Here is a 20,240-nt window from a genome sequence, read left to right on the forward strand (position 1 = left end):
CAAGCGATTCTCCCGCCTCAGCCTCCTGAACAGCTGGGATTACAGCATCTGCCACCACGCCTAGCTAATTTTTGCATATTTAGTAGAGACAGGGTTTCACCATGTTGGCCAGGATGGTCTCCATCTCCTGACCTTGTGGTCCACCCACTGTGCCTCCCAAAGTGCTGGGATTACAGGCGTGAGCCACTGAGCCTGGCCCATTTTAACTATTTTTAAGTGTCCAGTTCAGTGGTATTAAGACATTCACATTCTTGTGCATCCATCTCCACAACTTTTCTCATTTTCCCAAACTAGAACTGTACCCATTAAACAGTAATTCTCATTCCCTCTTGCCTCTAGCCTCTGGCTGCTACCAATCTACTTTTGGTAAAATTTGACTAGTCTAGATACCTCATATAAATGGAATGATAGATTATTTGTTTCTTTGACCTGTTCATTTCACTTAGCATAATATCTTCAAGATTCATTCATGTTATAGCATGTGTCAGAATTTTCTATTAAAAACTGAATAATTCCATCTTTCATAATTTTTTGTCATCACTATTGGCACATAGTAGATTCATATTAAGTAACAGTTGCTCAGTTAATACTTTTTTAAGTTAACAAGGTTTTTAGAAATTGCTTTTTCTATATGTTTGGAATCTCCCTTTATGGGTTAGAATTAGTGAATATAATTGCTCTTAATTGCCTTGTTTTGTTTTTGTCTAATAGCTGCCTCCATTCCCTTGAGTTGCCTGCTGAAGACTGGAATTTTATCTTTGTGTAAGGGGGTGGGGACAAAATGATCAACATTGTTTAAATCCCTTACGAAGAGTAATACAGCTGAGGATAATTTGGCTTGGTTTGGGTTTGTGTTAGAGCCACCTGTGTGAGGAGGAGGGCACAGACAGCTCTAACTACCAAGCTAGCAGTGAAATAGGAGGAGACAAACATGTATTCCAGCTCTGCTCCTTTTGAGCTCCCTCTACTCCCACACCTACAGCTGCTGCTGATGACTAATGTTAAGCAATTTGGGGGGCCTTGTGTCTTTTAATAGTAGTAAAGAGGAGTTGTGGTATCATGTGGCTTCTCATTTTCCACTTAGAATGTCTTTTAAATTTCCAGAAATTCTATGTTGTTCTAATTTGAGGTTTCTATTTTTTATAGAAAGAATTCATTGGTTTTTCAAAATGAAAACTGTTTTTCAAAATAAAATTTATGGTGATTAGGTCTTATAATTATGGGAGAGTTTTTAGATTAAAGTAGAAGATTGGTGCCAGTGAGTAAAGACACTTGTTGAGAAAGCAGACTTAGGGAAAGGTCTCCTATTCACCATTTTGACCTGAGGAAATCACCTTTTTTGTTACTTTTTTTTTTTTTGAGATGGAGTCTCACTCTGTCTCTCAGGCTGGAGTGTAGTGGTGGTGATCTTGGCTCACTGCAACCTCTGCCTCCTGGGTTCAAGCGATTCTTCTGCCTCTTGGGTTCAAGCGATTCTTCTGCCTCAACCTCCCAAGCAGCTGGGGTTACAGGTGTGTGCCACCACACCCAGCTAATTTTTGTATTTTTAGTAGAGACGGGGTTTCACCATGTTGACCAGGCTGATGTCAAACTCCTGACCTCAAGTGATCCACCAGCCTTAGCCTCCCAAAGTGCTGGGATTACAAGCATGAGTCACTGTGCCTGGCCTAGAATGCTTTAATTTAGGTTTTTCTCTTTTTCATATTTTTTTCTATTTTTTTTTTTCTTGAGATGAAGTCTCACTCTGTTCCCTAGGCTGGAGTGCAGTGATGCGATCTCGGCTCACTGCAACGTCTGCCTCCAAGTGATTCTCCTACCTCAGCCTCCTGAGTAGCTGGGATTACAGGCACATGCCACTAATTTTTGTATTTGTTTTTAGCAGAGATGGAGTTTCACCATGTTAGCCAGGCTGGTCTTGAACTCCTGACCTCACGTGATTCACCCACCTTGGCCTCCCAAAGTGCTGGGATTACAGGCGTGAGCCACCACCCCCAGCCTTTCATATTTCTTTATAAAGCTGATGAGAATATTATTTATTGGTAAACTGATTATATTATGGAATGAGAACTCCTGGTGACTTTCTTACAGTCAAAATCCATTAAAGATGAGAAGAATGTTTTTATTTGGAACCTCTCATTTTCTTGTTTTCCATCATTATCTGCAGGAGTAGTGAGTTAGCATTTATCTTCTTGACACATTTCATGAACCTGTTGATTGCGTTTCTGAGTTAGAATATTATTTAGATTCAAATGAAGGCTTTTAACTTTGATTTAATTTACTGGGTAGGAGTCTTATTTATTTTTATTATTTTGAGATGCAATCTTGCTCTGTCACCCAGGCTGGAGTGCCGGTAATCCCAGCACTTTGGGAGGCCAAGGCAGGAGGATCACTTGAGCTCAGCAGTTTGAGACCAACCTGGGCAACATATGAAACCCTGTGTCTACAAAAAAATACAAGAATTAGCTAGGCATGGTGGTGTGCACCTGTAGTCCCAGGTACTTGGAAGGATCGGTTGAACCCAGGAGGTTGAGGCTACAGTGAGCCTGGATAACAAAGCAAGACCTTGTCAAAAAAAAAAAAAAGTGTCTTGCTGGGTTAAATAATATATACATTTTTGATTTTGACAACTACTGCTTACGTGTCTTCCAAAGGTATTGTATAAATTTACATTCTCACTCAGATATGAGGGACCTGTTTGTCCACACCTCAGTACCCGTGTGTTTTGTCATCATTTTGGAGTTTTGTGAAAATGATGGTACACAGGTGGCCAGGCATGTGGATGTCCAGTTTTCCCAATGTCATTTGTTGAAGTGACTGTCCTTTTCTCATCTAATGGTCTTGGCCCCTTTGTTAAAGATCTTTTGACCATGTATGTGAGGGCTTATTTCTGGGCTCTCTATTCCATTGGTCTAGATGTATGTCTTTATGCCAGTACTACACTGTTTTGATCACTATAGCTTTGTAATATGTTTTGAAATCAAGAAGTGTGAGCCAGTTTTTTTTTTTCAAGATTGTTTTGGCTATTCGGGATCTATTACTGAAATTTACAAATTTGCACAACATAATATTTATCATTTTAACCATTTGTATGTTGATGCCAAATGACTGGTATTAAATACATTCACAGTGTTGTGTAATCATCACCACTGTCTAACCCAAAACTTTTCATGACCCTAACAAAAACTTTGTACCCATTAAACAATAACTCCTTCCGCCAAGCCTTTGGTAACCTCTGTTCTGCTTTTTATCTCTCTTTCTCATCTCCCTTTAATATGTGTTTCCATTTATGCCCTCTTTTGTGATTTGAAATGAAAAATAAGTATAAAGATGAACAATAAGTCAGAGTAGTAAGTTGAGAACTACATGTCTATTCTCTCATTTCTTTACCTTGAGAGTCATTGATCTGTACCTTCTGGTTCAGGGGTCATAGTACTAGGGATGTGGTCTGTGACCATATACTTCTTTAGAGCAAGGCTAACTTGAGTATGGAATCTGGTCATTGATTTTCATAGCTTTAAGCTCTAGCTCAGTGAGGTACTAATCCCAGACTGACAATTTTGAATCTTGCTTCATCATATAAAAACCCAAGATTTAATAATTTTTATTTCCTTTAATATATTCAGCCATTATTATTTATTTTTTATTATTTACTAGTCTCCTCATATTTCAGGTTTTAATACAATATGATATTTAATTGATACAATATAGTGTTACATACATTTATTCCCATTTGGAAAAATGATTAACTGAATGGTTTCTTTTTTTTGTTTTTTTAAGATAAGGTCTGGCTCTGTCACCTGGGCCAGAGTGTCATGGTGTGATCTTGGTTCACTGAAGTTTCTGCCTCCTGGCAGAAAGCAATCTTCCTGCAGGGGAACTCAGGAAGCTATTATAATAGTACAAGCTGTAAAAATCACGATGGCTTGGACTAGAGTGGTAACAGTGGAATGGTGTGAGAAGCAGTTGGATTTGGAAAATATAATTTGCTGATCATTTTGTTGTGGTATCTGAGGAAAATAGAGGAGTCAAGGATGATTACAGGGATTTTGGCCTGAGCAGTTGGGTGAGTGGTTGTTGGTACCATATACTGAGAAGGTGAAGTCTTGGGAAAGTGTATGCTTTGTGGGTGATCAATAAAATCAAGAGTTCAGGTTTGGAGACATTCAGTTGAAACTCCTTCCCACTTTAGCAGTCATGCCTCCTGTTCAGGTATCCACTGATGCTGTGAATGTGTATTATTTGTTTCTTTTTCTTATTACTGCCAGGAACACCTGGCCTCTTTGCTCTTCCCTATGTCTTTATGCTGACATTAGTTTCCTGGGGTTCTATCTTCATTTCTTTGCTACAAGAGCAAACAGGAGTTTCCACTTATGTTGTAGAAGTTTCATCAGGATAAGTTCCTAATACCCCAAATTAAATTCAGAATATATTTATGCAGCAATAGTTTTTTGTTTTTTGTTTTGAGACAGAGTCTCTCTCTGTCACCCAGGCTGGAGTGCAGTGGCGTGATCTTGGCTTACTGCAACCTCTGCCTCCCGGGTTTAAGGGGTTTTCCTGCCTCAGCCTCCTGAGTAGCTGGGACTACAAGTGTACACCACCATGCCCGGCTAATTTTTTGTATTTTTAGTAGAGATGGAGTTTCACCATGTTAGCCAAGATGGTCTCATTCTCCTGACCTCATGATCCACCCGCCTCGGCCTCCCAAAGTGCTGGGATTACAGGCGTGAGCCACTGCATCCGGCCAGCAGTAGGTTTTTAACTTTTGGACATAATTTCAAACTTATGAAAAGTTACAAGAATAATACAAAGAACTCTCTGATATGCTTTCTTTAGCACCAGCTGTTAACATCTTGCCATGTTTTCTTTATCATTCTCTCTATATTCATATTATTGTAGTTTCCTGAGCCATCTGAGAGAGTAAGCTGTAGACTTCATGTTCCTCTATCCCTAAATATTGCAGCCTGTATTTCCTAATCACAAAGTCATTCTCTAACATAAACCTGAAGAGTCAAAGTCTGGAAACTGAAATGTTGATATAATAGTATATTTCCTGATGTACAGCCCCTTATTTCCATCTTGTCAGTTGTTCCATTCATCTCCCTTACAGCAACCTCTTTTCTCCCATTCTAAGATCTAATCCTGGACCATGTATTATATTTAGTTGTCATGTCTTCAGTCTCTAATCTGGAGCAGCTTTTCCATTTTTCTTTGAATTTCATGGCATTGATCTCTCTCTCTCCCCTGTCTCTCTCTCTCTGTCTCTCTCCCCCTCTCCCCCTCCTCTCTCTCTTTTTCCTTCTTTCTTTCCTCCCTCTTTTTTTTGATGCGGTCTTGCTCTGTTTCCAGGCTGGAGTGCAGTGGCATGATCTCAGCTCACTGCAACCTCCGCCTCCTGGGTTCAAGCAGTTCTCCTGCTTCAGCCTCCCAAGTAGCTGCGACTACAGGCATGCACCACCACGCCTGGCTAATTTTTGTATTTTTAGTAAAGGTAGGGTTTCACTATGTTGGCCAGGCTGGTCTTGAACTCCTGGCCTTAGGTGATCTGCCCACCTTGGCCTCTCAAAGTGGTGAGATTACAGACCTGAATCACTGCACCTGGCCGATATTTTTAAATAAATACAGGCCAGTTATTTTGCAGATTGTCCTTCAGTTTGTCTGGTGTTTCCTTATGATTAGATTCAGATTATGCACTTTTGGCAGGAATACTATCATAAATGATGTGTCTTTCTCATTAATTATTTCAGGAGCCACATGATGTTCATTTGCCTTAATAGTGCTAATAACGTTGGTCACTTAGTTAAGGTGATTTTTGCCAGATTTCTCCACTATAAAGTTTCCCCCTTCTCAAATACACACTTTCTTTTTAAAAAAATTTGTTTAACAACTGCTTAAATGGTGTTTACCATGTACCAAGCAGTATTCTAACATTAATTTATTTAAATAGTGTAATAAATGATCATTGTTTTCTAATTGGGTTGCAGTGTATCTTACAGCTTTCTATTTCCTCCTTACTGCCACATTCCTGGCTCAAGCCCTCTTCAACTCTGGTTTGGGTTAGTACTTATTTCTAAGTAATAGTACTTCTTTCCAAAGTTAATTGTTCTGTTTTTTTAAATCTGCCATTTATCAAATTGCACTTGTTTTCTCAAGTACTATAATCCATCAAGTATCTCTTGTTCAGATCTTCAATCTTTATTTCTCCTTGTTGGTTTCTGCCCTCTTTCCTAAAAACATGTTTCTTCAATCCTAAAAATAGCTTCTTATTTTCTCCTTAAGTGGGCTATCTTCCTCCCCTTTTTGGAGAGAAGTAGATATGTTTTCTTCTACTTCTTTATTAGTCCACTTAACAGGAATCTGACTTTCTTCCACAACTCTAGTGAATCTCTTTACCAATTTCCTTTCGAAATCCAGTTTCCTTTTTTCTTTAATAGTTGAGATTTTATTGGTTGTACTGAAGATCAGTACATGGACATTTCAGTTGTACACAATTCTTAACGTATGTACCGAAAATCTAAAAAGCCACGTGTTGTAATTGTTTCAAACAGTTATTTGCAGTGACTTAAAATTTGGAGGTAAATTTTCCTTAAGAGGATAATCAAGTTCCAGTATCTTCAGATATTGATAAGCTGTTACATAAGTCCCACCAATTCACAACTTAATATCCTTATCACTACATATGCAATTTTTTTTTTTTTTTTTTTTTTTTTGAGATGGAGTCTCGCTCTGTCGCCCAGGCTGGAGTGCAGTGATGTGATCTTGGCTCACTGCAACCTCTGCCTCCCGGGTTCAAGGCATTCTCCTGCCTCAGCCTCCCAAGTAGCTGGGACCACAGGCATGTGCCACGATGCCCAGCTAATTTTTTTGTAGTTTTAGTAGAGACCGGGTTTTGCTGTGTTAGCCAGGATGGTCTCGATCTCCTGACTTCATGATCCACCCACCTTGGACTCCCAAAGTGCTGGGATTACAGGCGTGAGCCACTGTGCCTGGCCGTCACAAATTTTTAACCTTTCACAGCACTTTAACAAAATTATTAGGAAAACAGAGCTACCATGACCAAAGATGTTACAGAGTGCACACAGTTCTGACAGGGAGAGCCATGACCAGGAGTAGTTTTCTTCAGGAAACAGTACTACTAAAAAAAAACATGGTAATAGAAATAATTTAAGATGTTTAAGAATTGAATGCACAACTCTGACTCCACGTTGCCTTGGAATATGCTTTGTATTATAGGATATAAAAACTACCTGCCCAGCTATGGAGTGTTAAGTTGACACCCAAGAGTCAAAGCTTTCCATAATTTCATATCTCGAATTATCTTCTGTTGTACCAAAAAATAAACAACCAGCAAATAATTGTACCTCTTACAAAAAAGCACTTAAACTTAATAAGTGGGACAATGTAGGAATCCCTTCTATAATGTGGGATCCCTTCCTTCTAAAATGTTTCTAGAGCTACAATAAAACACATTTATAAAATAGTTGATAAAAATATTCCTCTGGATTGTGCAAGAAGGGAGACCAGGACCACCGATAAGACAGGGTATTTTATATTAATCAGACTAGGCTTCTTTCTGTCTTGCTGCATTGAAGGCTGAACCCTCCTTGTTTTTTGTTTCTCCATTTTCTTCAGGTAAATCTTTAGTTTCTTGGTTAGCTACTTTGGCATGCTCTCCCTTTGTTCCTAGTTTTGTTTTTGTTTTTGCTTTTTTGTCTGAAGATTTATCCTTTCCTGCTGCATTTTTTGGCTTTGTTTCCACTTTTGCAGGAGCAAAGTTCAGGTGACAACCTTGTGGATTTCCTCTTGGAGTTTTCTTTTATGCCCTTTTTGCTGAGCTGACCTTCCTCTTGGGAATCTTGATGGTGGGGAGGACATGGTTCCTGGTGTCTGTGGGCTGCAGTGTGCCCTTGTTACCTTTTTTCCAGATGTCAAAAGTTTGCTTTAAAGCTTTATAGTGTTACCCTTTCCCTCCCCCCTCTGCTTTTGTTTTGATATAGAGTCTCGCTCTGTTGCCCATTCTGGAGTGCAGTGGTGAGATCCCGGCTCACTGCAACCTCCACCTTCCAGATTCAAGTGATTCTCCTGCCTCAGCCTCCCTAGTAGCTGGGACTACAGGCACCTGCCACCATGCCTGGCTAATTTTTTTGTATTTTTAGTAGAGATGGGGTTTCACCATGTTGGCCAGGCTGGCCTCGAACTCCTGACCTCAAGTGATCTGCCCACCTTGGCCTCCCAAAGTACTGGGATTACAGGCATGAACCATCACACCTGTCCATCCCTCCATTTTTTTTCTGTAAAAAAATATACACCAGGTGCAGTGGCTATGCCTGTAAACCCACCACTTTGGAAGGTTGAGACAGGAGGATTGTTTGAGACTAGGAGTTTGAGATCAGCCCGGGCAACATAGTGAGACCCTGTCTCTACAAAAATAATAAAAAATAAAAACAAACACATATAATTTGCCATTTTAATCATTTTAAAGTATACAATTCAGTGGCATTAATTACACTCACAATACAGCTGTCACTACTATCTACTCCTAAAACCCTTTTACAATCCCAAACAGAAACCTTGAACCATTAAGCAGTAATTTCCTATTCCTTCCCCATTAACCCCTGGTAACTTCTAATCTACATTCTTCCTCTATGACTTTGCCTATTCTAGGTATTTCATATAAAAGGTAACATACAGTATTTATCCTTTGTATCTGGCTTATTTTACTTAGCATAGTGTTCTCAGTGTTTATGATGTAGCATGTATCAGAACTTTATTCCTTTTTTATGGTTGAATAATAATATTTATCCGTCATGGACTCTTATGTTGTTTCCGCCTTTTGGTTATTTGCGAATAATGATGCTATGAACATTTCATGTATATGTATCAGAGTCTATATATATATATATATATATATTTAAATATATATATATATTTATCTATATCAGAGTCTATATATAAATATATATATATATAAATATATATATATATTTATCCATGACGGATAAATATTATTATTCAACCATAAAAAAGGAATAAAGTTCTGATACATGCTACATCATAAACACTGAGAACACTATGCTAAGTAAAATAAGCCAGATACAAAGGATAAATACTGTATGTTACCTTTTATATGAAATACCTAGAATAGGCAAAGTCATAGAGGAAGAATATCCACATACAAATATATATATATATATATATATATATTTTTTTTTTTTAGATGGAGTCTCGCACTTTTGCCCAGGCTGGAGTGCAGTGGCACCGTATCGGTTCACTGCAACCTCTGCCTCCTGAATTCAAGCAATTCTCCTGCCTCAGCCTCCCGAGTAGCTGGGATTACAGGCACTCGCCGCCATGCCCAGCTAATTTTTGTACTTTTAATAGAGACTGAGTTTCACCATGTTGACCAGGCTGGTCTTGAACTCCTGACCTTGTGATCTGCCTGCCTCGGCCTCCCAAAGTGCTGGGATTACAGGTGTGAGCCACTGCACCCAGCCCCTATTTTCAATTAATTAATTAGTTTTTATAGAGATGGAATCTCGCTGTGTTGGTCAGGCTGAGGTGGGAGGATTGCTTGAGCCCAGGAGTTTGAAGTGGCAGTAAGCTATGATTGTGCCACTACCCTCCAGCCTGGGAGATAGAGACTGTGTCTCCTAAAAAAACAAAATTACATTCACCATTATCACCATTCACGTCCAGAACTCTTCATTTTGCAAAACTAAAACTCTGTATTCATTAAGTTACTCCTCACTCTCTCCTTTCCCTCCAGCCTCTACAACCACCATTCTGCTTTCTGACTTTGTGAATTTGACTAGCTTAGGTGTCTCATGTAAGTGGAATCATTACAACAATTGTCCTTTTGTGACTGGCTAATTTCTGTTAGCATACTGTCCTTAAGGTTCATCCATGTTGTAGCATGTATCAGAATTTCCTCCCTCTTTAAGGCTGAATAATATTCCATTGTATATATTTATTTTGTTTAACCATTTGTCTATTGATAGACATTTAGGTGCTCCACCTCTTGGCTATTGTGAATAATGCTGCAGTGAACATAGGTGTGCAGATATCTCTTTGAGACTCTACTTTCATTGCTTTTGCATTTTGAGCTAATTTTTTATGTGGCAGTGTATATTCTTTTGTATGTGGATATTCAGTTATCCCAGTACCATTTGTTGAAAATATTATTCTAGGCCGAGCGTTGTGGCTCACGCCAGTAATCCAAGCACTTTGGAGGTCAAGGTGGGCAGATCACCTGAGGTTGGGAGTTCAAGACTAGCCTGACCAACATGGTGAAACCCCATCTTTTAAAATAAAAATAAAAGGAAAATATTATTCTTTTCCCTTTTGAATTTTCTTGGCACCTTTGTTGAAAATAAATTGACCATAAATGTGAGGATTTTTGTCTGTACTCTCTCTTCTATTCCATTGATCTATAAGCCTGTTCTTATTGCCAGTACCATAAAGTGCATGTTGTTTTTTGAAGTATGAAAAGTCTTAAATTTGATGAATTCTAGCTTTTTTTTTGTTTTATGGGTTGTATGCTTTGTGCTTTTGAAGAACTCTCACTAGAAAAAATCATGAGCATTTTCCTCATGTTTTTTCTATGTTGTTAAAGTTATAGTCATTTGAGTCTGTGATCCGTTTTGAGTTAATTTTTATATATAGTGTGAGGTAAAGATCTGAGTTCATTTTTATATATTTGGAAGTCCAGTTGTCCCAATACTATTTGTTGAAAAGACTTTCTTTGCCCTTTTGAATTGCTCTAGTGCCTTTGTTGAAAATCTGTTTTCCAAGATATGAAGGTTTATTTTTGGATTCTCAGTTTTGTGCCATTGGTATGTGTGCCTATTCTTATGACAGTACCACACTGTCTTCATGACTGTAGCTTTATAGTAAGTTTTGAAATCAGGTAGTGGAAGTCCTCTAAAATTTTCAAAATTGTTTTGAGAATTCTGATTTCTTTGAATTTCCATATAAATTTTATGATCAGATTGTCAATTTGTACAGAAATGCTTGCTGAAATTTTAATAGGGACTGTATTACATTTATAAATTAAATTGGGAGAGTATGAACCAATTCATGAATATGGAATGTGTTTCTATTTATTTAGATCTTTAATTTCTCTCAGCTATGTTTTTTTAATTTTCAGAGTATGAGACTTGCACATCTGTTATATTTATTCCTAAGTATTTAATTTTTAATTTTTTTAAGGACAGAGTCTTGCTCTGTTACCCAGGGTGGTGCAGAGGCACAGTCATAGCTTACTGCAGCCTCAAACTCCTGGGCTCAAGTGATCCTCCTGCCTCAGCCTCCCTCCTGAGTAACTGGGACTATAGATGCACGTCACTGTGCCCAGCTAATTTAAATTTTTTTTTTTTTTTTTTTTTTTGCATTTTAGGTTTTGGGGTACATGTGAAGAACATGCAAGGTTGTTGCACAGGTGCACACCTGGCAGTATGATTTGCTGCCTCCCTCCCCTTCACCTATATCTGGCATTTCTCCCCATGCTATCCCTCCCCAACTCCCCACCCCCCCCACTATCCCCCCTCCCCCCAACAGACCCCCGTGTATAGTGCTCCCCTCCCTGTGTCCATGTGTTCTCCTTGTTCAACACCCGCCTATGAGTGAGAACATGTGGTGTTTGATTTTGTGTTCTTGTGTCAGTTTGCTGAGAATGATGTTTTCCAGGTTCATCCATGTCCCTACGAAGGATGTGAACTCCTCCTTTTTAATGGCTGCATAATATTCCATGGTGTATATGTGCCACATTTTTCCTGTCCAGTCTATCATCGATGGGCATTTGGGCTGGTTCCAGGTCTTTGCTATTGTAAACTGTGCTGCAATGAACATTCGTGTGCATGTGTCCTTATAGTAGAACGATTTATAATCCTTTGGATATATGCCCAGTAATGGGATTGCTGGGTCAAATGGAATTTCTATTTCTAGGTCCTTGAGGAATCGCCACACTGTTTTCCACAGTGGTTGAACTAATTTACACTCCCACCAACAGTGTAAAAGTGTTCCTATTTCTCCACATCCTCTCCAGCATCTGTTGTCTCCAGATTTTTTAATGATCGCCATTCTAACTGGCGTGAGATGGTATCTCAATGTAGTTTTGATTTGCATTTCTCTAATGACCAGTGATGATGAGCATTTTTTCATATGTTTGTTGGCCTCATGTATGTCTTCTTTTGTAAAGTATCTGTTCATATCCTTCGCCCATTTTTGAATGGGCTTGTTTGTTTTTTTCTTGTAAATCTTTTTTAGTTCATTGTAAATTCTGGATATCAGCCCTTTGTCAGACGGGTAGGCTGCAAAAATTTTTTCCCATTCTGTTGGTTGCCGATTCACTCTATTGACTGTTTCTTTTGCCGTGCAGAAGCTGTGGAGTTTGATTAGGTCCCATTTGTCTATTTTGGCTTTTGTTGCCAATGCTTTTGGTGTTTTGGTCAAATTTTTTTTTTTTTTTTTTTTTTTTTTGTAGAGATGGAGTCTCTCTTTTTTCCCCAGGCTGGTCTTGAACTTCTGGGCTAAAGCAATCCTCTTGCCTCAGCCTCCCAAAGTGCTTGGATTATAGGTGTGAGCCATTACACCCAGCCTTAATTCATGATGCTATTCTGAATATAATTTTTTGTTAATTTTATTTTTGGACTGTTTATTGCTAGGATATAGATATACCATTACCTTTTTTTTTTTTCTTTCCTGGAGACGGAGTTTTGCTCTAGTTGTCCAGGCTGGAGTACAATGGTGTATTCTCGGCTCACTGCAACCTCTGCCTCCCAGGTTCAAGTGATTATCCTGTCTCAGCCTCCTGAGAAGCTGGGATTACAGGTGCTAGCCATCACCCCCAGCTAACTTTTGTATTTTTATTAGAGATGGGGTTTCACCATGTTGGCCAGGTTGGTCTCGAACTCCTGACCTCTGGTGATCCACCTGCCTTGGCCTCCGAAAGTGCTGGGATTACAGGTGTGAACCACTGCGCCCAGCCATATACCATTACTTTTTGTATATTGGTTTGATTATTTGACCTTGCTGAACTAATTTGTTAGTCCTAGCAGGGTTTTTTGGTGTGTGTGTATATGTGTTTTGATTCCTTAGGATTTTCTGTATATGGGTCATGTTTTCTTTGAATAGAGACATTTTGCTTCTTCCTTTCCAACTTGATGCCTTTAATTTCTTTTCTTTTTTTCTCCCTTATTTCACTGAAAAGATCTTTCAGTATGTTGTTAAAAACAAGTGGTGAGGGTGTGAATTCTTGTTTTTTCTGATCTAAGGAAGAAAATATTTAGTCTTTTACTATTAAGTGTGATATTAGTTGTAGGTTTTTCATATATGGCCTTTATAAAGGTGAGAACATTTTCCTTTTTTAAAAAATCATGAATGGGTATGGGTGTGTGAAAATTCTTTTCCTGTATCTATTGGGATGATCATGTGACTTTTATCATTTATTTGATATGGTATGTTACATCAATTGGTTTTTGCATGTTAAACCAATCTTCCATTCCTGGGATAAGTCCTACTTGGTCATGGTATTGTAATTGTTTTCTATGTCGCTGAATTTGGCGCATATATATATGTATATGTATTTTTTTTTTTTTTCTGTTTTTGAGACAGCACCTCACTTTGTCATCCAGGCTAGAGTGCAGTGGCATGATCTCAGCTCACTGCAGCCTCAACCTCCCAGGTTCAAGTGATCCTACTCCCTCAGCCTGCCAAGTAGCTCAGGTTACAGGTGGTGCCAGCACCCCTGGCTAATTTTTAAAAATATTTTTTGTAGAAACGGAGTTTCACAGTGCTGGCCAGGCTGGTCTTGAACTCCTGAGCTCAAGTGACAGGTATGAGCCACCGTGCCTGGCCTGGCTTGCTAGTATTTTGTTAATAATGGTTTTCTCCTATCGCTTCTTGGCCTTTTGGCTAAGATCAAGCGAAGTAGTAATGGTTTTCTCCTATATTTATGAAGAATATTGATCTGTAGTGTTTTGTGTTTTTGTTTTTGTTTTCTTTTTTTCAGTTCTTTTTCTTTCTTTTTTTTTTTTTTTTTTACCAATAACTCTGGAGAATATACCAAGTAATGTTTTTGTTTTTTTGAGACAGAGTCTCACTCTGTAGCCCAAGCTGGAGTGCAGTGACATGATCTCAGCCCACTGCAACCTCTGCCTCCCAGGCTCAGGTGATTCTTGTGCCTCAGCCTCCTGAGTAGCTGGGATTACAGACATGAGCCACCCTACCCAGCTAATTTTTGTATTTTTAGTAGAGACAGTGTTTTACCACGTTGTGCAAGGTGGTCTCAAACTCCTTAGCTCAGGTGATTCGCCCACCTTCGCCTCCCAAAGTGCTGGGATTGCAGGTGTGAGCCACTGCACTTGGCCTGATCTGTAGTTTTCTAGTGATGTCTTTGTCTGGTTGCAGTGTGAGGGAAATATAGGTTGTTTTAATTTTCTGTTGCTGCTGTAACAAATTACCACAAACTTAATGACTTAAAGCAACGTGCATGTCTCATCTCAGTTTCTGTAGGTCAGATGTTGGGTACAATGTGGCTCAGATGGTTCTCTACAAGGTTGAAACCAAGGCATGGCTTTGTTCCTTTCAGGAAGCTCTAGTGAAGAGTTCATTTTCAGGGTCAGTCAGGCTGTTGGCAGAATGCAGTCCCTGTGGCTGTAGGACTGAGGTTCTTGGTTCCTTCCTGGCTGTTGGCCTGGGGTTCTCAGCTTCTAAAGACTGTCAACATTTCCTAGCCTCCTGGCTCCCTTCAAAGCCAGTTACAGCATATTAGGTTCCTCTTGCTTCAAATCTCTGTCTTTCCCCTTTGCCACATCTCTGTGATCCATCTTTCTTAGCTCCAGCCAGAGAAATTTATCCTCTCTTAAGAGCTCATGCAATTAGATTGGGCCCACCCAGATAATCCAGACAAATCTCTTTATTTGAAGGTCTGTGACATTAATTACATCTTCAGAATCCCTTTGTAGCAGTACATAGATTATGTTTGATTGACTAATTAGGGGACAGGAATTTTGGGGAGATATCTTTAGAATTCTGCCTACTACACAGGCCTCATAGAATTAATTAATTAGGGAATATTCTTCTATTTTCTTTCTTTTCTTTTATTCTTTTTTTTTTGAGACAGAGTCTCACCCAGGCTGGAGTGCAGTGGAGTGATCTCAGCTCACTGCAACCTCTGCCCCTCTGGTTTAAGCAATTCTTCTCCCCCAGCCTCCAAAGTAACTAGGATTACAGGTGCCCACCACCATGCCCAACTGATTTTTTGTAGAGACAGGGCTCGCCATGTTGGCCAGGGTGGTCTTGAACTCCTCACCTCAGGTGATCTACCCACCTTGGCCTCCCAAGTGCTGGGATTACAGGCATGAGCCACTGCGCCTGGCCCGTTCTTCTTTTTTCTTTTCTTTTCTTTTTTTTTTTTTTTTTGAAACGGAGTCTCGGTCTATTGCCAGGCTGGAGTGCAGTGACACAATCTTGGCTCAGTGCAACCTCTACCTCTCAGGTTCAAGTGATTCTCCTGCCTCAGCCTCCCAAGTAGCTGGGACTATAGTCATCCACCACCATGTTTGGCTAATTTTTGTATTTTTAGTAGAGACAGGGTTTTACCATGTTGGCCAGGATTGTCTCGACCTCTTGACCTCTTGATCCACCCACCTCGGTGTCCCAAAGTGCTGGGATTACAGGCATGAGCCACCGAGGGCCTGGCTTTTTATATTTCCTAAAAGAGTTTGTGGAGAGTTCTCTTTTTTTTAATTGTTTATTTTTATTTATTTTTTTTATTTTTGAGAATTCTCTTATTTCTTCTTTAAGTATTTGATAAGACAGTATCTGGCCTTGTGCTTTTTTTTGTGGGAAGGATTTTAGATTATTAATTCAATTTCTTGATACCGCCCTTTTTAAGTCAGTCTTGGTAATATATGTTTTTCTAGGAATTTGTTCATTTCATCAGAGTTGTCAAATTTGTGGACATAAAGTTGTTCATAGCATTTCTTCATAATCTCTTGAATTTTTGTAGGGTCTGTAAAATGTCCTTTCTTTTATTCCTGATTTTGGTAAATTGTGTCTTTTTTATTCTAGTCAACCTATCTGTAGGTAAAAAGAACGAGCTTTTGGTTTTATTGCTTTTCTCTAGTGTTTTTTCTGTATATTCTTTGATTGTTGTCTAATCTGTAGTATTTCTTACCTTCTGCTTGCTTGGGATTTAGTTGGCTTTTCTTTTTATAATTTCTTAAATTGGAAACTCAAGCTATAGATTGAAGAACTTTCTTTTCTACCATAGATGTTTTAAGTACCATTTTAGCTATATCCCATAAATTCTGATGTGTTATGTTTTTCTTTTCTTTTTAAGAGACCTTCAAAGCTACCACAAATTAATATGTTTTTATTTTCTTTCAGTTCAAAATATTTTCTAATTTCCTTTTTGAATTTATTTTCTTTGATCCATGGGTTGTTTAGAACTATGTTGTTTATTTGTGACCTGCCTGGGCAACATGGCGAAACCCCATCTCTACAAAAAATATGAAAATTAGCTAGGTGTGGTGGTGCCCACCTGTATTCCCAGCTACTTGGGAGGCTGAGGTGAGACGATCAGTGAACCATGATTGTACTGCTGCACTCCACCCTGGGTGACAGTAAGACCCTATCTCAAAAAGAAGAAGAAAAAAAAGTATGTTCTTTAATTTTGAAATATTTAGAGATTCCCATACTTCTCTCAGCTCTTCATTTTTATTTTATTCTGTTGTTGGATAACCTACTTTGTATGATTTCAATCCATTTAAAATTGAGAATTTCTTATGATCTGTCATATAGTTTAATAAGCTTTCTCTGTAAAGGGCCATATAATAAATATTTGGCTTTATGTGCCATATGGTTTATGTTGCAACTATTAGTTTCTGCTGTTATAGTGCAAAGCTATATAAGTCAATGGACATGCCTGTGTTAGCATAAAACTGTAAAAACAGACAGCCGTAGTCTGCTGTCCCTTGGCCTAGTAGATAGTCTGTCCTTGAGGATGTTCTGTCTGTGCTTGAAGAGAATATACATTATTTTCTTGTTGGATGGAGTATTATTGCTGATTTTCTGTCTGGGTTTTTAATCAGTGTATTAGTCTGTTTGTACACTGCAAATAAAGACATATCAGAGACTGAGTAAGGAAAGAGGTTTAATTGACTCACAGTTCCACATGGCTGGGGAGGCCTCACAATCATCACGGAAGGTGAATGAGGAGCAAAGTCACGTCTTACATGGCAGCAGGCAAGAGAGCTTGTGCAGGGGAACTCCATTTATAAAGCCATCCCATCTCATGAGACTTATTTACTACCATGAGAACAGTATGGGGGAAACTGCTCCATGATTCAGTTATCTCCACCTGGCCCCACCCTTGACACATGGAGATTATTACAACTCAAGGTGAGATTTCAGTGGAGACACAGCCAAACCATATCAATCAGCTCTTGAGAGTGGGATACTGAAGTCTTTATCGTTGTTGAACTCTTTATTCTTTCTGTCAGTTTTTGTTGCAGGTATTTTAGGTCTTATTATTTGGTGGATATATACTTATAATTGTTCTATGTTTCTGATGTCATGATGCTCTTATAATGATTTCTCTCTGTCTCTAGTAAAATACTATTTTATCTGATACCAAGCCCTTTTATTATTAGTTTGCATGATACATCTTTTTTCATTCTTTTACTTTCAATCTCTTTGTGTTTGAATCTATAGTGTGTTTTTTGTAGATGGTATACAGTTGGATCTTGTTTTTCCAGCCACTCTGACAATTTCTGTCTTTTGAGTGGAGTCTTTTTTTTTAAAGAGACAAGATCTCATTCTGTTACCTAGGCTGGAGTGCAGTGGCACAATTAATAGCTCACTGTAACCTTGAACTCTTGGGCTCAAGTGATCCTCCTGCATTGGCCAAGTAGCTAGAACTGCAGGCATATGATACCAAACCTGGCTAATTTTTAAAAATTTTTTTGTAGAAGCAGGATATAGCTATGTTGCCTAGGCTAGCATGGAACCCCTGTCCTCAAGTGATCCTCCTTGCACTGGAATTACAGGTGTGAGCCATTGCATCTGGCCTGAATGGAGTCTTTTAAGTCACTCATAATTAATGTAATTTATGATATAATTAGATTTAACTCTGCTATTTTGGTGGTGGTTGTTTTGAGACAGAGTCTTGCTCTGTTGCTCAGGCTGGAGGGCAATGACACAATCTCAGTTCACTGCAACCTCTGCTTCCTGGGTTCAAGCGATTGTTCTGCCTCAGCCTCCTGAGTACCTGGTATTACAGGGGCCCACCACCACTCCTGGGTAATTTTTCTTTTTTTTGTAGAGACAGGATTTCACTATGCTGGCCAGGCTGGTCTTGAACTTCTGATCTCAGGTGATCCACTTGCCTCGGCCTCCAAGAATGCTGAAATTACAGACTGTATTTGTTTTTGTTTTTGTTTTGAGGCAGAGTTTCACTCTGTTGCTCAGGCTGGAGTACAGTGACCCAATCTTGGCTCACTGCAACCTCTGCCTCCTGGGCTCAAATGATTCTTCTGCCTTAGCCTCCCAAGTAGCTGGGATTACAGGTACCACCACTGCGCCTGGCTAATGTTTTTTATATTTTTAGTAGAGACAGGGTTTCACCATGTTGGGCAGGCTGGTCTCAAACTGCTGACCTCAGGTGATCCTCCTATCCCAGCCTCCCAAAGTGCTGAGGTTACAGATGTGAGCCACCGCGCCCGGCCAGGTGTTTGTTTTTTTGTGTATCTCTTGGCTTTTCTGTTTGCTGCTTGTTCCTCTTTTATTGCCTTTTTTTGTGTTTGATAGTGTTTTTTTTAATAAGCATATGATTCTTTTGTTGCTTTTATCTTTTGTTTTTACTGTTTTTTGAGTTGTTAGTACTTGCTCTGGACATTATAATATGCATCTTATAGTCTAATTTAACTAAATTACTGCTAATTTAATTCTGTAATATAGCTTCTTTCTCCTTTTATGCAGTTGTTTTCATGTATAGTATATCTATATTTGCTATAAACCCAATAATCTAGTATTGTTATTAATCTTGTATTACATAAAGCAGTAATAATTACTTAAATTCTTTAAAAATTTAAGAGAAGGAAGTCTAAAAATATATACTTTAGTTAAATTATTTTCTGTAGAAACAGGATCTTGCTATGTTGCCAAGGCTGGCCTTGGCCTCCCAAAGTGTTGGGATTACAGGTGTGAGCCATTGCGCCTGGCCAAAAATACATATTTTATATTTACCCACATATTTGCTTTTCCTAGTGCTCTTTGTTTCTTTGTGTAGAGTCTGATGTCATTGCTTTTCAACTTGAAAGACTTCTTTGGAATTCCTTGTAAGTCAGGTTTGCAAGCAATGGATTCTCTGTGAGGCTTTGGAATGTCTTTATTTCACCTTCATTTTTGAAAGATAGCTTTGCTGGATATCAAATTGTTGCTTGCCAGTTTTTTCTTTTACCACTTTGAATGTCATTTCCTGCCTTCTGGCTGCTTCTTTTGTTTCTGATGAGAAGTCAGCTGTTAATGTTGTTGCTTCCCTGTACATGATGAAGTATTGTTTTCATTTTCATTTTTGCTGCTTTCAAGATTTTCTGGTTTTGGCTTTAATCAGTTTGACTATGATATGTCTAGATGTGGATCTCTTTGTGTATATCACAGTTATAGTTCATTGAGCTTTCTGACTCTGTAGATACATTTTTAAAAAATCAAGTTGCAAATTGTTTTTGGTCACTATTTTTGTCTTCTTTCACGTCACTTCTTCTGGGGCTTCTAATTTGTATATGATGATATACTTGACATTGTTCCACACATTCCTGAGACTGTTTTACTTCTTTTTTTTTAACTTTTACTTTTTGTTTCTTTGTTTGTTTAAGAGATAGGGTCTTGCTCTGTTGCCCAGACTGGTGGCTGACTGCAGCATTGACCTTCTGAGCTCAAGCCATCCTCTCACCTTAGCCTCCCAAGTAGCTGGGACTACAGGCATATGCCACCACCCTTGACCGATTTTTCATTTCTTATAGAGATGGTGTCTCATAGGTTGCCTAGGCTGGTCTTATATACTCCTGGCCTCAAGCGATACTCCAACCTGGCCTCCCAAAATGCTGGCATTACAGGCATAATAAGCCACTGCACCTGGCTTGTTTTTCATTGTTTTTTCCTTCTGTTTCTTCTAATTAGATAATTTCTATTGTTCTTTCTTCAAGTTTACAGATTTTTTTTCTTCTCCAGTATTCATCTTC

General features: G+C 38.8%; 1 protein-coding gene across 2 annotated transcripts in view; it reads left to right on the plus strand.

The window, feature by feature from the left end:
- The window catches only part of SPATS2 (spermatogenesis associated serine rich 2), a 140,373-nt gene that overhangs the window by 49,505 nt on the left and 70,628 nt on the right, over positions 1-20,240 (plus strand). The window lies entirely within an intron of this gene.

This window comes from Aotus nancymaae, unplaced genomic scaffold (genome assembly GCF_030222135.1).
Source record: "Aotus nancymaae isolate 86718 unplaced genomic scaffold, 86718_ANA_hifiasm-v0.15.2.pri h1tg000016l, whole genome shotgun sequence".
Classification (NCBI taxonomy): domain Eukaryota; kingdom Metazoa; phylum Chordata; class Mammalia; order Primates; family Aotidae; genus Aotus; species Aotus nancymaae.